General features: G+C 47.3%; 1 long non-coding RNA gene and 1 pseudogene across 1 annotated transcript; both read right to left on the bottom strand.

Moving 5' to 3' along the window:
* Positions 1–7,050: 7,050 nt before the first annotated feature.
* LOC119403433 (uncharacterized) lies at positions 7,051–8,518 on the bottom strand (annotated as a pseudogene).
* A 278-nt stretch (positions 8,519–8,796) lies between these two features.
* LOC125759589 (uncharacterized) lies at positions 8,797–9,762 on the bottom strand. The gene is made up of 3 exons (XR_007417213.1): positions 9,657–9,762; positions 9,432–9,596; positions 8,797–8,952 (listed from the first exon to the last, which is right to left on the bottom strand). It is a non-coding gene; the product is annotated as an uncharacterized LOC125759589 (long non-coding RNA).
* Between the last annotated feature and the right edge of the window lie 7,109 nt (positions 9,763–16,871).

Here is a 16,871-nt window from a genome sequence, read left to right on the forward strand (position 1 = left end):
TCTTGTCTACCTTTTCTGACGTTTGCAGTTCACGGTGCGAGTTATACGCAGAAAAATACCTTTATATCTCTTTATAGCTAGGTTGAGGATTTCAGAATTAAGTTAAGTTTGGCGCTTGTCTACGCCCTTTTCACGGCAAGAAAGTCTAAGCGCCTAACTTCATGAGGCGGCACTTTGAAGAGTTAGGATTACAGTCCAGTGCATACTTTTGAGGAATGGGTCGCGTTGTGGTATACCGAGCGCCGGTGAAATACGACGGGCGGTGGCAGTGCCTTTTGCTCGGTTACTTGGCAATGGTTCCCTCTACCACGCCGTTCGGAGATACCACTACATTCTAGCTTACCTCAAGGCCCGTGTGAACTTTCACCTAAGCTCAAGAGCAGACCTCCGTAAACGAGGTGTAGACTTCAGAGAGCAGGCTTCATATGGGATCTGGGCGCCAACTTCCATCTCAAGGCAGGTGTGCCCCTTCCTGCTGTTGCTGTAAATACTGAAATCGCATCGCACGCCCTTGCTTGCAACTGTGCTAAGACAACTGAACCGACTTGGGCCACCCACCGGCAGCGAGATACGTATCATGAACCCTCTGCCTCCCACGAACGCCGCCAGTACATTTTTAGCCACGTTATTGGTGAATACTGAGAGTTTACGACACGGGATATTTCTGACGTTGCGCCTCTAGACAACTATGGCCCAAACAGCGTAAAGTGAGAAAACTTTTTCGCAAACAAATCGCAGTGTTGCACAGTTGTAAAATCATTAGGATCCATTCAGCTCTGTTAAGGCGGATGACCAGTGAAGCCGTATAGCACACGACAAGCGGTGACAAAGATCATCGAACCATGGCCGATCACACATCGTGCCACTAAATCCGAAATGCCTGTCCAGGTAACCCCTTTTGAGTTTACTCTATGCTTCGTTAGTGTTTTCCATTTCAGCAGCATGTGTCTTTTAACACAAAAGTGTTTTATGCCGGGATCCACCACGGCTCTACTAACGTATTTCCATCGCGGATATGACGTTGTAAAATATACCACTAACAGATGGCAAAAAAAAACTAGAATAAAAAGTTCAGTTGCCGGGAGTTCAACCTACGACCCCTCGCTACACAGCGCGAAACCACTCAGCCACAAAGCGCACGTTCTCCAGGTTACTAACGGCGAGTTATTTATATACACCATGTACCATTGGCGGTGCTCAGAGCTCAGTGGCTTCAGCGTGTCCTTGTTATCACTTGCGAGATGGCGCAAAGAGCGCGCAGGGCGCGCTTTATAGGTCGTCGCCCCGCGCTGCGATGCGAGTGCGCCTCTACAGGGTGTGTCTCTCGTGCGCGTGAGCGCTTATCTCATGATAGGGGCGCTTTGTACGTCTTGTGCTTTCACCGCAACTTTCCGTTGACGTTTCAGAGAGCACGAAGGTCACCTCGTTCGCTGTAGAGGCCACGTTTCCGAAAGTAGCGCGCTGCTCACACACGAAGAATTAACAATTATGACAATTGTTATGTTATGACAATTATCAACAGTCTCTAGTGTTGGGCTAACTGTTGCCATTTTTCCTTTTAGTGGACCACTGGTGTGTAGTGGGATTTACCAAATTGCTGTGGCACATACCCGTTTACGATGATGATACATTCTCGCAGCTGCCATTGCCTTTCGCGTTCCCTAGTGTTGGGCTAACTATTGTGTCCTTAATTTTTAGTGGACCAGTGGTGAGTAGTGGGATTTACCCAATTCCTGTGGCACATTCCCGTTTATTATTCGGGATAGGGTGGACACATTAGGCTAGCCTAAACAACTTCGCTGTTAAAAATTTAGGGCCTGCAGAAAACTATCATCATCCTGAACGGGTATGTGCCACAAACATTGGGCCAATACCACCACTCACCGCTGGTCCAAAAATGAAAAGGGCAACAAACGAGCGGCAAACACTCATCAGGATTTATAGACCGACCTAACTAGTAATTGAGAAGAGCTTTATTGAACCGTCGCGATTAGCCCTGTGAAAAACACCGCGGCCGCAAGTTTCAGCTTCGCTGAAGTATCTGTACGGAGTGGTACAACGGGAACGGCAAAGACAACGGCAGCAGCGAGAAGACACCGAGGTGATGAAAGCCCTACGCGAACAAAGACGTGCCCGTAGGTCTATGGGAAGTGGGAACGCCCGGTTTCAGCGCTAGTTTCTGTCTCAGGAGATGGGATATTCGTGTCCTGTCTGTGACTTTCCGTAGTCACTGATACTTGAACCTCTTTGCGTTAAGGAACCTAAGAACAAGGCAGCATTACCTAGCTAAAGCCAACAACCTAGAAGCAACCAGAGTAGACTTCAGAAGCATCCAGCTTCGCTTTTATTGCGATAGCAATTATATGGACACTCTCGGTGGATTTTTGCCGTCACTTTCGCGGTCATGTCGAGGATATGTATATGTATGTATATATATACATAAAAGCCACAAAAACATGGTTGATCCCTCCGTCATAGGAATCGGAATAACACGAAAGTGAAGCGTGCCCTTACAGAAGTAACTGAATATTTACTGCACATTTATATGAGAGGGTTTGCACTATGTATATTAATGCCTGGCATCTATAGCACCTCTTAACGTGGATGCACCCACTCTGATGCTTCGTGGTACATTTCCATCCCGACGACTAACGTCAACGATCAACGATTGAACAAACCTTTGTGATAGCTGCAGTATTTAACGGTGAAAGCGTAATAAGAGAACGAGGTATGATAGCAACGATAGCGTCGCATATTGGACGCAGAACTTGGTCGCCGTGCCGCAGCATGTTAAAAGTGTGATTGAACACCATGGACGGACTAGAGGGAAACGCAAAGCGCGTCGCGCCACCCCTGTAGCTCGGTCGGGATTTTTCCCGGTGCGAGTTAAAGCTGGGAACGCGGTGTTAGAGCCAGGAGAGGCAGGCGCGCGTCGCAGAGGCATTTTAGATGCGAAGCATCTTATGGCGGAGTTCAAACCGGTGGTGTGCGGCGTGACCACCCTTTCTGCGCATGCCCATACTTCTCCACACACTACCTCTCCACTCCCCTATCCACTTCCCTCTCCCCCTCTTCCCTCCTCATCTCCACTTCGCTTTCTCTCCCTATTTCCCCTCTCCACTTCCCCTCCCCCTCCCTTCGCCCTCTTCACTTCACTTTAGAACTTTAGAACTTTATTCAATCATCAATCAGTTACAGAGTACAGTGTGCTGTACATTGACCACACATGTAAGATAAGGAGCAGGGTTAGCAAAAAGGAAATTTAATGCCTGACAAAGTGCCGTAACCCGTCCCAGTCAATAAAGTGCACAAGGATCAGAGATGTATACATGTTAAAAAATTAGAAACGAACAGACAGCCACAGTTACACAATTTTTGATAACTTCACTTCTATCTCCCCCTCTACACTTCCCCTTCCCCTCTCCACTTCCCGTCTGAAACGCGGGCTCGACATTCCGAAACGCTGCTTCGCATCGCCTCATGGTTCCCTTTAGCGGGAGATGGTGTGATTTTTGGTTTGGATTTTTGGTTTGGACGCTATGAGCGAGGCCGACGCTCTTACAACGCTTGGGCTCAGGTCGCCACCTCGCGGTGCGTGAAGTCATTCACAAAATTGCACTTCTATTGAGAATGCGCCGAATGGGGCGGACGTGTAGCAACACGCGTTGCAGGTGTTAATCGCGGAGGCCACAGTAATGATGAAGTAGTTTAATTTGCCGCTGCCAGAGGGCAACACTACCCCGCCGACCGAGAGTACTGTGAGAGGAAAGTGTGAGATATAAAAGACGCGTTTGTAAAGCCTCTAGAGTCTGTGACCGTGGCGCAGTGGGTAGCGTGCCCGGCCTATGTTGTCGCGGACTGAGCAGTCGTGGGCTCGATGCCCGTTGACGGCACTTTTTTTCTTTGCCATCTGATCGTGTACATATTTTCGACGTCATTTCCGTGACGGAAATGCGTCACTGAAATCTTGGTGGACCCCGGCATAAAACACATTGATAAAAACTATTCACAAGAAAATAAAGTCCCAGTTTCGCCGCAAGGGCGCAGCAATGAATGCTACAGCAAGAAAGTGGAATGTCACACGAGGAACGACAAGCAGCGCGATACTTGCAGCGCGCCGCTGAAACACACAGAAGGACGTCCGAAAAGAAAGCACCGGTATACAGAGGACAAGCGTGAACGAACAATTGCCACAGTTGTTACGTCTTTGTGCTTGAGCAACGCGCTGTAAGTGTCGACTGTGGAGAATCAGACGCTCTTAGGTTTTTGCTTTTCTTTTAAACTGCGGCACATGGAGTGACCCCTCTGCGTCTCCAGCTGCACGGGGGTGTCTGACGCAAGGCGTGGCCGGTGTTATTTTTTTTCTCTCGTTCCAAATCACGATTGGATACAGAAAGGGGCCACTTTGTCGTGCGCGTATCAAGGACAATTTTGAAATTGAGAGAAAATGTAGGAGCGTTGCGTGATAGAAAGCACGCCCAAGCTCCTTCGACATCTCTGTACCACCGGCGGTAAATGGTGCATATAAATAGCTCGCCGTTATGTCGCCGGCGCTTGCATGTCGTGTGGTTGAGTTGTCTAACGCAGCGCGCAGGGGAACGAGGGGTCGCTTGTTTGAATTTCCGGTCGGGTGCTTCGGAATTTTTTCTGCATAATTTTCCTGTGTGCCTTTTTTATATATATACATACATATACATATCCCGGATATGACGGCCACGGCAAAGAAACACCGAGAGTGTCCATATATATTTGCTATCGCAATAAAATTCCGAAGCGCTGAACAGGAGTTTCGAACGTGGGACCCTCGCTCCGCAGCTCGCTGCCTTAGACTATTACACCATGCCTCATTCGTTCTCCAGAATACTAACTGCAGAATGTAAACGCACGCGGCGTTAGGTGAAACGCACAGGATGCCACACGTGGCGAAATTAAAATTATGCGAGACGCGGGCCATGCTGCATCGTTGCCCTCGATGCGCTTCCGTAGTATCGCTGGCGACCCACGCTAGTTTCCATTTCGGAACTGTAGCGCTGCGCCACTCGTGGTCAGTCGGCCAGGGGAAGAGAAGAGTGCCCCGTGGCTCATGGTGGCGCGAGCTTGTGGGAGCGCTTGTGCTCTTGTAGTCGTATGCCAAAGGATGGAAGAAAAGAGACGGCTGAACCAGAATCACAGTGTGTATCTTACACCGTCGCCAGAGTCGTGAGGCTAAAATTACAGCGCAGACGCACAAGACAACCATGAAGAAAAGAACCGTACGACACAAGCGCTGACTGACAAGTGGTTTATGGTTTCACATGCCAACGCATATATGAGCCCAAGGCAATCTTATCACTCATGCGCACACAACAATAGCTCTAAACCAAAATGTGTAATAAGATTGATAGTGTATTAGATACGCGAAAACATGAAATCATATTCAGATGGGTGCAGAGACAAAGAAGTAAAGAAGAAGTAAGAAGGAAAAACAAGTGCATTTGCGCTGTAATTTTAGCCCGAAGAATACCTACCAACTAGACCCAAATGGAGTTTTATTTTAGTGACCAATCTCTTGCTGTGGCATTCATTGCTTCGCGCTTTAGGCGAAGCTGTCACTTTTTTTAAGCCTTGGGCGACTTATTGCAAGCTTTGCCTTTTTTCAGAGCTGCTGAAAGAACAACCTACGCGAGCTTGGTTGTTTTTTATTCAAGAACATGATCAGTAATTGTGAATACGATTTGACACCCGGCAGGGACACGGAGACCGCATTAGCTTACAACAAAAACGTTTCATTCGCCGAACTGTAACAAAACATTTCACTTCCAGTCTCCTCCGTGACTTCAGCGAAGTATTTCATCTGTCATTAACTGAGGCATGATTACGTTAAGAAAAGAAATTACGAAGAAATTAAAGAAATTACAAAGAATTCAGAAAATTCTTCGTAATATTCCAGGTTTCTCATGTTCGGATTTGCTGTCGGGTCAGATTTATATGATTTCAGCATTTTCTACGTCAATTCAACCTGCACCTCCGACGCTAAACAAGGAGTGTAGCACAGCGACATACCTTCCGTTATAAACTTCCTACTCTAGCTCAGTGGTTCTCAGCCATGGAATATTTGGGGGGCCCTCGTGCACTGGTGAACGTGATGAGAGACCCCGTCCAGTGAGAGATAAGGGGGTGGTGGTCATAAGTTAACACAATATGCAGCATGAAATGAGTACCTTTTATTTCTCCCTGGAAAAGTAAACACGCCACGCCAATTCGATCTCAACAGCTTGGCATTAAGTTGTGCGGTCTTCAGCCAAATTGAGCCTGTTTTCAGCTATGTTACATCTTGAAATATTCGAGGATAAAAGGGTATGCTCGCGCGTATATGTGTTAGAAAACTGCAATAAAATCTTTACAGCCATGTCATAAAGAAGGGAAACGTAATTTCGCCGCAAAGCGAAAAAAATGGTATGCAACAAAACGTACCAAAAATCAGAAGGGGCAGTCGTCACGGGCCAATAACGCGCTTTTTTTTCCAGGATGGGCTTTGCGGGCCCCCATTTGAGAACAACTGCTCTAGGTGGTATTACTTATATGTCTTGTTTATATTTTTTTATTATATTCCTATATTTTACGCCTTACCACACGACAGTCACTCTGGGTTTTATGTTTTTATTCTTCATTGTGCAAAATAAGTTAGCCTTTACTAAAGCCTAGAGCTGGGGGCTTTTCAAAAATAAATGTATGATGTCGAAAGTCAAACAGTAAATATCTACTCTTTATTGGTGCTGGAGAGTACACTTGACAGCTGATAATTTTCATGTGTCCCACAGTTTAAATTTTTTTCTTTTATATACAAACGTTTCGTTGTACCTAATATTTAAAAAAATGCCTAGAGGAGGATGATGTGGTATTGCAATTATATCAAATTTTCCCCAGCTTCACAGTGTTCCAGCCGCTGTATTTTTGCAATTTTCAGCCGCCTACCTGCAGAGGTCCACAAAGATTTCGACGCAAAAACGGGATATTTTTATGCCACTGTGTACACGTTGTATATTTTGTTGACACCAAATGCGGCAAGCATTAGAGGAGCTCCATCACGACACGCAGCTTGTCGTTGCATACGTAGCCACGAGTTTGCAGATCTCCCAAACTGAAACCATCATTGACGTAAGCAAATGTGTTGCTTGAACTTGCCGGCTTCTCAAATGCTTCAAGAACATGAGGCCATGTCTAGTGGACGAATATTTGCTCTTCGTTTTTCACAGGGTGCAGAATAGTGAACCTGATTTTGTGCTCGAATGGCCACTGAATCTCATCGTCGTGGTCGCCTCTGTGCAGCTGTAGCCCCATTTCCAGTGACACGCTTCGTCCCTTCCTCCTTAGTTCTACACCAGGTGAAATCTTGTAACCACGAAGATAAACCTTTCCATGGTGAAATGCGGAGTTGCCGTCATTCAAGGCCAACGCTTCAAGCAACTCTATTACTGGAATGAAGAAGTCGCAGCGGGACGCATTCTTTTCAGCGTATGCTAGCACTTTCTTCTGCAACTCCAGCATTGTCTTCGCGCGTGCTTCTGCATCTTTTTTTGCGGTCTCAATTGCGTCTCGAATCCGCGGAAGTTCTTCGGCCGTTTGATTTTTTATCTCGGCCATTTCGCCGCTAAACGCTCCATGTAGTGCGCTCATGCCTTCCAACATGCAATGTGTCATTTCACTCGTTTGTCCTACAGGCGCAATTTCTTTTTTCACTGATTCTTTAAGAGAGTTCACACTTTGACAAACCCCTGTGAGGCTGTCATTAAGCGCTTCATTGTCTCTAAGCGCTCGTACACTGTAAAAATTTTCTTGAAAAAAAAACAGAAATTGTTTGGCAGCTGGCCTGCCAGAAAATTTCTGTTCTCTTTCTGTTTTCTGTTTTTACGTTTTTGTAATTTTACATGTCTCTTCTGTTCCTGCTAACAGAAAATTTCTGTAATTTACATGGTTTTTTCTGTTTTCAGTAACAGAAAATGTCTGTCATGTTACATGTTTTTTTTTTGTTCTCAGTAACAGTAAATTTCTGTAATTTCGAATGGTTTTTCTGTTTTCAGTAACAGAAAACTTCTGTACCTTGACATGATTTTTTCGGTTCTCACTAACAGAGAATTTCTGTAATTTTACTACACTTTTGGTTTCTTAGTACAGAAATCTTCTGTGACTTGACAAGTTTTTTTTTTCATTTCTTCAGTACAGGGAGTTTCTGTAATTAAAATGTGCTTTCTGCTTTAAGTAACAAGACATTTTTGAAATTGTATTTCTTTCTCATCGCAGCAACGTCAGTTGACAAATATTCTGCAATTTGACAGGTTATGCAAACCTACAATGTATGTGGTGCGAGAATAGAAAACCTCACAAACAGAAAGCACCATAATTTTTTGCATCTGCATTGTCCCCTTTATAGCACGCATCCTCTCTCAGAAATTCGTTAATTCAGTAAACCATAAAGCGAAATGCAAACAAGTTTATTGACATGAAACGTAGAAGTTCAGGCAGTTGCCAACATGTGCATCTTGAAATACGAGAGGTGCCCACACTATCCCATGCGGTCACTATGCGTTATTCGAAGGTCGCCGGTTCGGTCCCTGCCAGCGGCACGTTATCTTTTCGTTCCACTTTGCTTTCTTCACATTTGCTTCGTAATGACTACAAATAACATCCCCTGTAGTTGCCTTGGCTTTCTTGTCTGTTGTAATTAATGTTGTGTCTAACAAAGAAAAACATGCCATTGCAATTCTCGTTTCGTTCACTATGCCCACAGTATCACAAGGGGTCCAGATTAAGGAATCTCCCGGGGATATTGTTCGAGTTGGCAGGCACGGATGTTTAAAAGTCAAGTCCTTGAGGGAGCTAATCAATGACGCCACTTTCGGGTTCATGTTGTGCTTTTTCCCACGTGTATGCTCAGTCTTTATGCCCTTTCCGGGACTGACAGTGGCAGTTGACCTATAAAGAAGAGACAATTCTCTTTAGCAGTCCAGAAGTACCTAAATATCCTTAGATACAGTGTAACTACAAAGGCACCCACTTTAAGAATAGGCTTTTCTGCATACATCCATCTCTGCTTGCATTACGTTCACTTTAAATACAATATTGCCACATAAGTCTAAAATGATACTTCTAACCTATATAACACTAAAATTAGAATTTGAACTTTCTAATGTCTAAGTACTGACAGCCAGTATGTTTGTGGATACTCGCAAGCAGTATACCATAAAACAGGTAGCTTCTCATTGATGGGATAATGGTTTAGTTTTAGTATTTTGTTCCAAAACGCTTTCTTTTCCTTTTAACTAAATGAAGCCATCTCAATAAATAAAGGTATTTTATGTCAGCAATATACCATACATTTTTTTTTTCAATGTTACCGGAAAGCTAGAGTTATTGACCAAAGCATTGTGCTCAAGATTTAGTTTCAATCTCACCTATGAGTGAACTCCAGGGTAAGACTTGCCTCTTTTGGGTAGGCAACGTTGACGCAAAGTGTGCCAGGAATAATATCTTGAACGCCTCTCTAGGACTGCATACTTGCATGAGAGGAACGTTGTCAATGCAAACTGTGAAGGACTTCGCTGTCAGGAAACCACCACCTGCAAGTTGAAAATTTGGGTTCATAATTTACTGATATTAAGAAGGGGAGAATAGCATACCTTTCGCAAATATGAAAGGCCAACTTGGCATTTCCTGAAGGTCATCATCCCAGATGGTATCCTTGAATAAAGAAACGAGCATTGATCGAATAAGTAGGCACGAGGCAAAATGGAATTTGTTATTTTTGTTAATAACAGGAAACAGCACGGGCAAACGGAACAAGAAAGGCTGACAGGACTTTCTTGTCCCGTTTGCCCGCGCTTTTTTCTGTTATGAAGCCAAGCCAACAAGCTCAAGCCCTTTTAAACCTGGATGTTTGCACATATTTTAACACTGCGTACTCTCAAACACTTTGATCGCCCCAGCGATGCTTAACAAAAAGCACAATGCAAGAAAAGATAAAAAATCAACAAGCGATTTTCAGGCTGCATTAGCCCCGAATTTCTTGCCCTAAGTGGAAGTGAAATGGCGCATTTTCAAAGTGCTGGTCTGCACCTGCGATGGTTCGCTCTATTTTCGGTGTACAATCGAGCCCGGATATATCGAACTCGATGGAGATTGTGAAATAGTTCGATATATAAATAATTCGATATTCGAAATTGTGCTCGTAATAAAAACTTAGCACGTCTCTTGCAAATGTGTGAACTTGCAAAAAGACGGCAGATTACCGATTGGCGCATCCAAAAGCAGCATCGACAATAGGCACACGACGGTGATAAATGATTTATTTGATGAGCAAAAAGCCGATCAGGTCAACGGGGCTCAACTAGCAGCACACGTGAAATGCGCAAGAAGGAAGAAGTGCTGAATAAAAAGAAAGAATGTTGCAGTGGCTTAGCTCGGCTGTGCCGCGATAACGTAGCGTTAGCAAAGGTTCGGCTAATTATTCTTAGCTTTCCTGAATGTCTAGGATTAGCTTGATTATAATGCTTACTGCTGCTCCAATGAAACACACACACGGTATATGTATTATGTGGCACATGTATATTTATTTTGCCAGGCAACTACTTCGGGATCCGATGAGTTAAGCTTCTCCGCACTTCTGCGCCGTTGAGCAGCATTTGCGCTCTCTTTCTCCATGACTATACTACACTGGCAAACGCTAGTCAGAGGCGCTATCAAGTGGCTCCAGCGCAGTGTCAGACGGCGACTGCACAGCGAAGGCGAATAGCTGCGCGCGCGCCGGCGCCAATACGTCTGCAACGGCTACGACGTCACTCCACTGGAAAGCGCAGACCGGCGGCGGCGAGTCGCGCGCTGCGGCGGCGGAGTGCGCGGGAGGTGCCGGCTCCTGTGCGTGACATCACTGATCCTCGCGCATGCGCAGCACGGCTCTTGAGGAGCCACGCGAAACTGGCTCGGCTAGGCCAGTGGAGCTAACGCTACAAAAGGTCAGTTTGGTGCCGAGAAAGACATACCCTCTAGTCATAAATAAGCTCTGTAGTCACGTTCAAAATCCAGCGCCAAATCACGGCACCGATACCTGCGACGGAGCACGCATTCATCAAAGGCCGCCACTTCAAAGCAGCCACCCTCCCCCCAAGCCAGCGAAACGCGTGCAAGAACAGCCAGCGTGTTTCGAACAAGTAAGCGCTTACACCACATTCAAAATCCAGCGTCAAATCACGGCGCCGATACCTCCGACGGAGCGCGCATTCATCAAAGGTCGCCACTTCAAACCACCCACCCTCCCCCCAAGCCAGCGAAACGCGTGCAAGAACAACCAGCGTGTTTCGAACAAGTAAGCGCTAACACAACACTCAAGATCCAGCGTGAAATCGCGGCGCCGATACCTTCGACGGAGCGCGCATTCATCAAATGCCTCCACTTCAAAGCACCCACCCTCCCCCCAAGCCAGCGAAACGCGTGCAAGAACAGCCAGCGTGTTTCGAACAAGTAAGCGCTTACACCACATTCAAAATCCAGCGTCAAATCACGGCGCCGATACCTCCGACGGAGCGCGCATTCATCAAAGGTCGCCACTTCAAAGCACCCACCCTCCCCCCAAGCCAGCGAAATGCGTGCAAGAACAACCAGCGTGTTTCGAACAAGTAAGCGCTAACACAACACTCAAGATCCAGCGTGAAATCGCGGCGCCGATACCTTCGACGGAGCGCGCATTCATCAAATGCCTCCACTTCAAGCACCCACCCTCCCCCCAAGCCAGCGAAACGCACGCAAGAACAACCAGCGTGTTTCGAACAAGTAAGCGCTAACACAACACTCAAGATCCAGCGTGAAATCGCGGCGCCGGATACCTCGACGGAGCGCGCATTCATCAAATGCCTCCACTTCAAAGCACCCACCCTCCCCCAACCACGGAACACTCAAGATCCAGCGTGAAATCGCGGCGCCGATACCTTCGACGGAGCGCGCATTCATCAAATGCCTCCACTTCAAAGCATCCCCTCCCCCCAAGCCAGCGAAACGCGTGCAAGCCAGCGAAAACAAGCCAGCGTGTTTCGAACAAGTAAGCGCTAACACCACATTCAAATCCAGCGTGAAATCACGGCGCCGATACCTCCGACGGAGCGCGCATTCATCAAAGGTCGCCCTTCAAAGCACCCACCCTCCCCCCAAGCCAGCGAAATGCGTGCAAGAACAACCAGCGTGTTTCGAACAAGTAAGCGCTAACACAACACTCAAGATCCAGCGTGAAATCGCGGCGCCGATACCTTCGACGGAGCGCGCATTCATCAAATGCCTCCACTTCAAAGCACCCACCCTCCCCCCAAGCCAGCGAAACGCACGCAAGAACAACCAGCGTGTTTCGAACAAGTAAGCGCTAACACAACACTCAAGATCCAGCGTGAAATCGCGGCGCCGATACCTTCGACGGAGCGCGCATTCATCAAATGCCTCCACTTCAAAGCACCCACCCTCCCCCCAAGCCAGCGAAACGCGTGCAAGAACAGCCAGCGTGTTTCGAACAAGTAAGCGCTTACACCACATTCAAAATCCAGCGCCAAATCACGGCGCCGATACCTGCGACGGAGCACGCATTCATCAAAGGCCGCCACTTCAAAGCAGCCACCCTCCCCCCAAGCCAGCGAAACGCGTGCAAGAACAGCCAGCGTGTTTCGAACAAGTAAGCGCTTACACCACATTCAAAATCCAGCGTCAAATCACGGCGCCGATACCTTCGACGGAGCGCGCATTCATCAAAGGTCGCCACTTCAAACCACCCACCCTCCCCCCAAGCCAGCGAAACGCGTGCAAGAACAACCAGCGTGTTTCGAACAAGTAAGCGCTAACACAACACTCAAGATCCAGCGTGAAATCGCGGCGCCGATACCTTCGACGGAGCGCGCATTCATCAAATGCCTCCACTTCAAAGCACCCACCCTCCCCCCAAGCCAGCGAAACGCGTGCAAGAACAGCCAGCGTGTTTCGAACAAGTAAGCGCTTACACCACATTCAAAATCCAGCGTCAAATCACGGTGCCGATACCTCCGACGGAGCGCGCATTCATCAAAGGTCGCCACTTCAAAGCACCCACCCTCCCCCCAAGCCAGCGAAATGCGTGTAAGAACAACCAGCGTGTTTCGAACAAGTAAGCGCTAACACAACACTCAAGATCCAGCGTGAAATCGCGGCGCCGATACCTTCGACGGAGCGCGCATTCATCAAATGCCTCCACTTCAAAGCACCCACCCTCCCCCCAAGCCAGCGAAACGCACGCAAGAACAACCAGCGTGTTTCGAACAAGTAAGCGCTAACACAACACTCAAGATCCAGCGTGAAATCGCGGCGCCGATACCTTCGACGGAGCGCGCATTCATCAAATGCCTCCACTTCAAAGCACCCACCCTCCCCCCCAAGCCAGCGAAACGCACGCAAGAACAACCAGCGTGTTTCGAACAAGTAAGCGCTATACATCACACTCAAAATCCAGCATCAAATCACGGCGCCGATACCTTCGACGGAGCGCGCATTCATCAAATGCCTCCACTTCGAAGGGACGCCGGGCGTGTTCAACTGCGCATGCGTCAAGTCGACGTAGTGCTCGGTTTTCGAGTCAACGTAACGTGACGAACCAACGAACGTGGCGTCGCCAACTTCTGCTGACGCTGGTTGACGCGAAGGCTGCGCTGGACTATAAAGGGCCGTTTATAACGAGGCTGGCAAAGCAGAACAAAAAATCACGCATCATAATCTAAGGACGCACGCGATCCGCATAAATGGGACTCATTCCGCCAACACCACATGACACGAACGCAATCTTTGATGGCAACATTAGCGGAGCACCTGCTTCGGTGCGCCTAAACTAGCTCCTTACAGATAAGACAAAGGACGAACACATTGCAGTGTGACGCAATCTCGCGCACTCAACGCCTGAACTCGGCGTGCACGATAGTACGCTCTGCGCGGTAACAACGAAGCACACTGCGCAGACGGCGGCAGCCGTTTGGCACATTTCAAATGGCAGTACTGCTTTGATTACACCTCCTGCCGCACTGCTAAGCGCAGCAGCACAGCTAAATACGACGTGCACTAGCAACCATTTCTACATTAGTTCAAAAAACGTTCCTAACTGTGTATGGCTACACGAGCCGTTGTCATCAAGCGCTACAGCAACAAAATAATCACGTAATAGCACTTCAGTAACACAGAATAGAGTTCAGTAATCAGATAAAGCAGCACGGGAGCTCTTACTCACCTGATGAACGAACTGTAACAAAGCGAAGTGGTTCAATGGCAGCAGACCGTCGACCAGCAAACAACGAGGAGCATCAGTTGGTCCGGTCCACAAAGAAGAAACTAGGCCTACACAGCGTGAAATTTGAATCTGTGCATTGAAGCGCGCCAAAAGAAAGGACCGCAACATGTACAAATACGCATATTACTTGAAACAAAATTAATTGCTACCGTTGGCTTGCTTCCTAAAATATAAGCAATTTATTACTTGGTGCAGTCTATTTTTTATAGTTGTTTTTCAAGTACTAAGAAACACGTGATCAATCGTCTGTAAAGCGCCGACTTTAAAGACAGAAATTCTCAGTTTTTTTCAGGTACATATCTCTGTTAAGGGCAATTAACAGAAATTTTCTGTGTGACCACAGACAGTTTCTGTAAAGATATCTGTACTTTTACACGTATTTTTTACAGTGTAGTAGGAGCGTCTTTATGTCGCCTGCCGCCTGCAATACTCTCCTCATGGCTTCCAACATGCCTGTCTCCGCAGTTGACAAGCCTTCTATCATGTCTGTCTCCCCGCTTGAAAAAGGTGGAGGCTTTGGCCAACGTTACTACAACAAACTCAGTTTCAAAGCTCCGTATCTCCGCCAGCGGAGGACGGTGGTCGGAACGGCGGTCGCGAGAACTAGCGGCGCTGCAGTTCCGTCTTGCGCCACTATTGGTGCGTCGTATGCTGCCACGGCATAACGCTGCGGTCCGCCGCGCAGTTGCCGCAGGCAACTGCGCGGCAACTTTCTTATTGTACTAATTAGGTGGATACTTAGGTGGATATGCGGTCGTCTGTATGCATTGGCCCGCGTGCGTTGTTCATTGACTGGCTAAGAATCGATGTTCGGTCTATATTGTCACGCCCACTTGTTTTATTTTGATGTATTCGGGTTTGACCAGCAAGGACGTTTATCAACGCTCGACGCTGTCCGCGAAGCAGTGTTCGAGAAGCTTCGAGATTGTAGTAGATCGTTTTGGTAAGATTGCACGCCGCACGCGAATGTTCCAGCTTTGTCGAGAGATAACGCCGCCACCAGCGATATTGCTGGAAAGTTCGATAGCGCCTGTATAAAAGTCGACGCGCTTGACCGCTTGTCAGTTGATCGGTGGTCAACGCTCTGTTCGACGCTATCAGTGTATTGCTGTAGTTTGACTTTCAGTTTCCCGGCCACAAGTTCGGCCAAATAAAAAGTTTCATCTCGGACCTGCTGACTGCTGCCTTCGTCGACGTCACGACCCTGGGACAATATTTGAGCTGTCTACATTGCGCTTAACTTCCAAGCATAGGAGTTTCTGAGCGAATGAAGGTTTTCATCGTAATTTTTATAACTACCACCACAATTTTAGCCGCTGCCGTCTTATCTAGACCAAGAACAACCCAACACGTTTGTAAAAGTCTTTATAGTGTACAAAGAAGCGTACTTACTCGAGATACAAAAACGTTCTAGAAAAACAGTACTCATATTGTCTACAATTTATTGAAAAAAACTTTCTCGAAAAACATCACCAATGCTTTGCAATGTTTACAAGGCACGTTTTCGCGACGGTTAAAGGGATACTGACCCAAAATCGGAATATTTTACGAGAACTCGGTAAATGAAATCTCAGTGTGCGATGACATCGAATAGGTGTTGTCTCTGAGCAATTTTTTCAGCGGATAGTTGTAGTTTCGGTGTCTCACCTTTCTACGTCGCATACTTCTACGGTGCCTTAAACGATTTGAACAGATCGGCCGATGTGACCACCGAGCAGTTATTCGCGCATACTCTGTCGCTAGAAGAGTCGTCAGTATTCAACTTCAGTTTTTCAACTTCACCGAGCAGATGTTCCATGCCCGCAGCACTTCTAACACCGTACGACAGCCGTTTGCGTTTCGTGCTGTAGCCGTTCACTACGCAGTTAAACTGCTCGTTAACTACAATTATCTTTTGAACAAGTAAGTCTCCGTTCCCGAAGCAAAGTGTGGGATTGGGCTAGTTGGTATTCCATTATTAAACTGCTCAGCGCAAAACATTTGACACGGTACACATTGAAAAGACGAGGACCAGCGCTGGTCCTCGTCTTTTCTATGTGTACCGTGTCAAATGTTTGCGCTGAGCAGCCCGTTCCCGAGCCGGCGAGTGTAAAATATTCCGCACATCTTGTTCGATACCTCGTCGTAAATTCTCTCGAAAATACACTGCTTTGAAGGCATAGCGACAGCTGACAACTGATCGAATGTCAGTGTGATGTAACTCTCAGTCTCGGTAGCGTATATAGGTAATCACCTGCCTTTCGTTTTGCTGTTCTATTTCTGGCGGCTCCGCCAAACTGGGCACTGGGCTTTCGCGGGAGGCCGTGCGTCTTGGGGGGATTTGCGCCTAAACCCCGAACATTTTGGCTTTGAAATGTGGGGTGGAAGTGCTGGGAACAAGCGCGGCACGGCACCGGGCGCGAGTTCCCACTTTCCACGTGGGATCAAAACTTCTTGTCCCGCAACGACACGACGATAGTGCTTTAGAATGTCGTCACTCTCAAAATAAACGTCACAGACCTTGCATTTCGCAGTAAGCTTTCTATCTTTGCGATGGAAAGCTTGAATGGGGTAG

The sequence above is a fragment of the Rhipicephalus sanguineus genome, chromosome 8, assembly GCF_013339695.2.
Source record: "Rhipicephalus sanguineus isolate Rsan-2018 chromosome 8, BIME_Rsan_1.4, whole genome shotgun sequence".
Taxonomy (NCBI): Eukaryota; Metazoa; Arthropoda; class Arachnida; order Ixodida; family Ixodidae; genus Rhipicephalus; species Rhipicephalus sanguineus.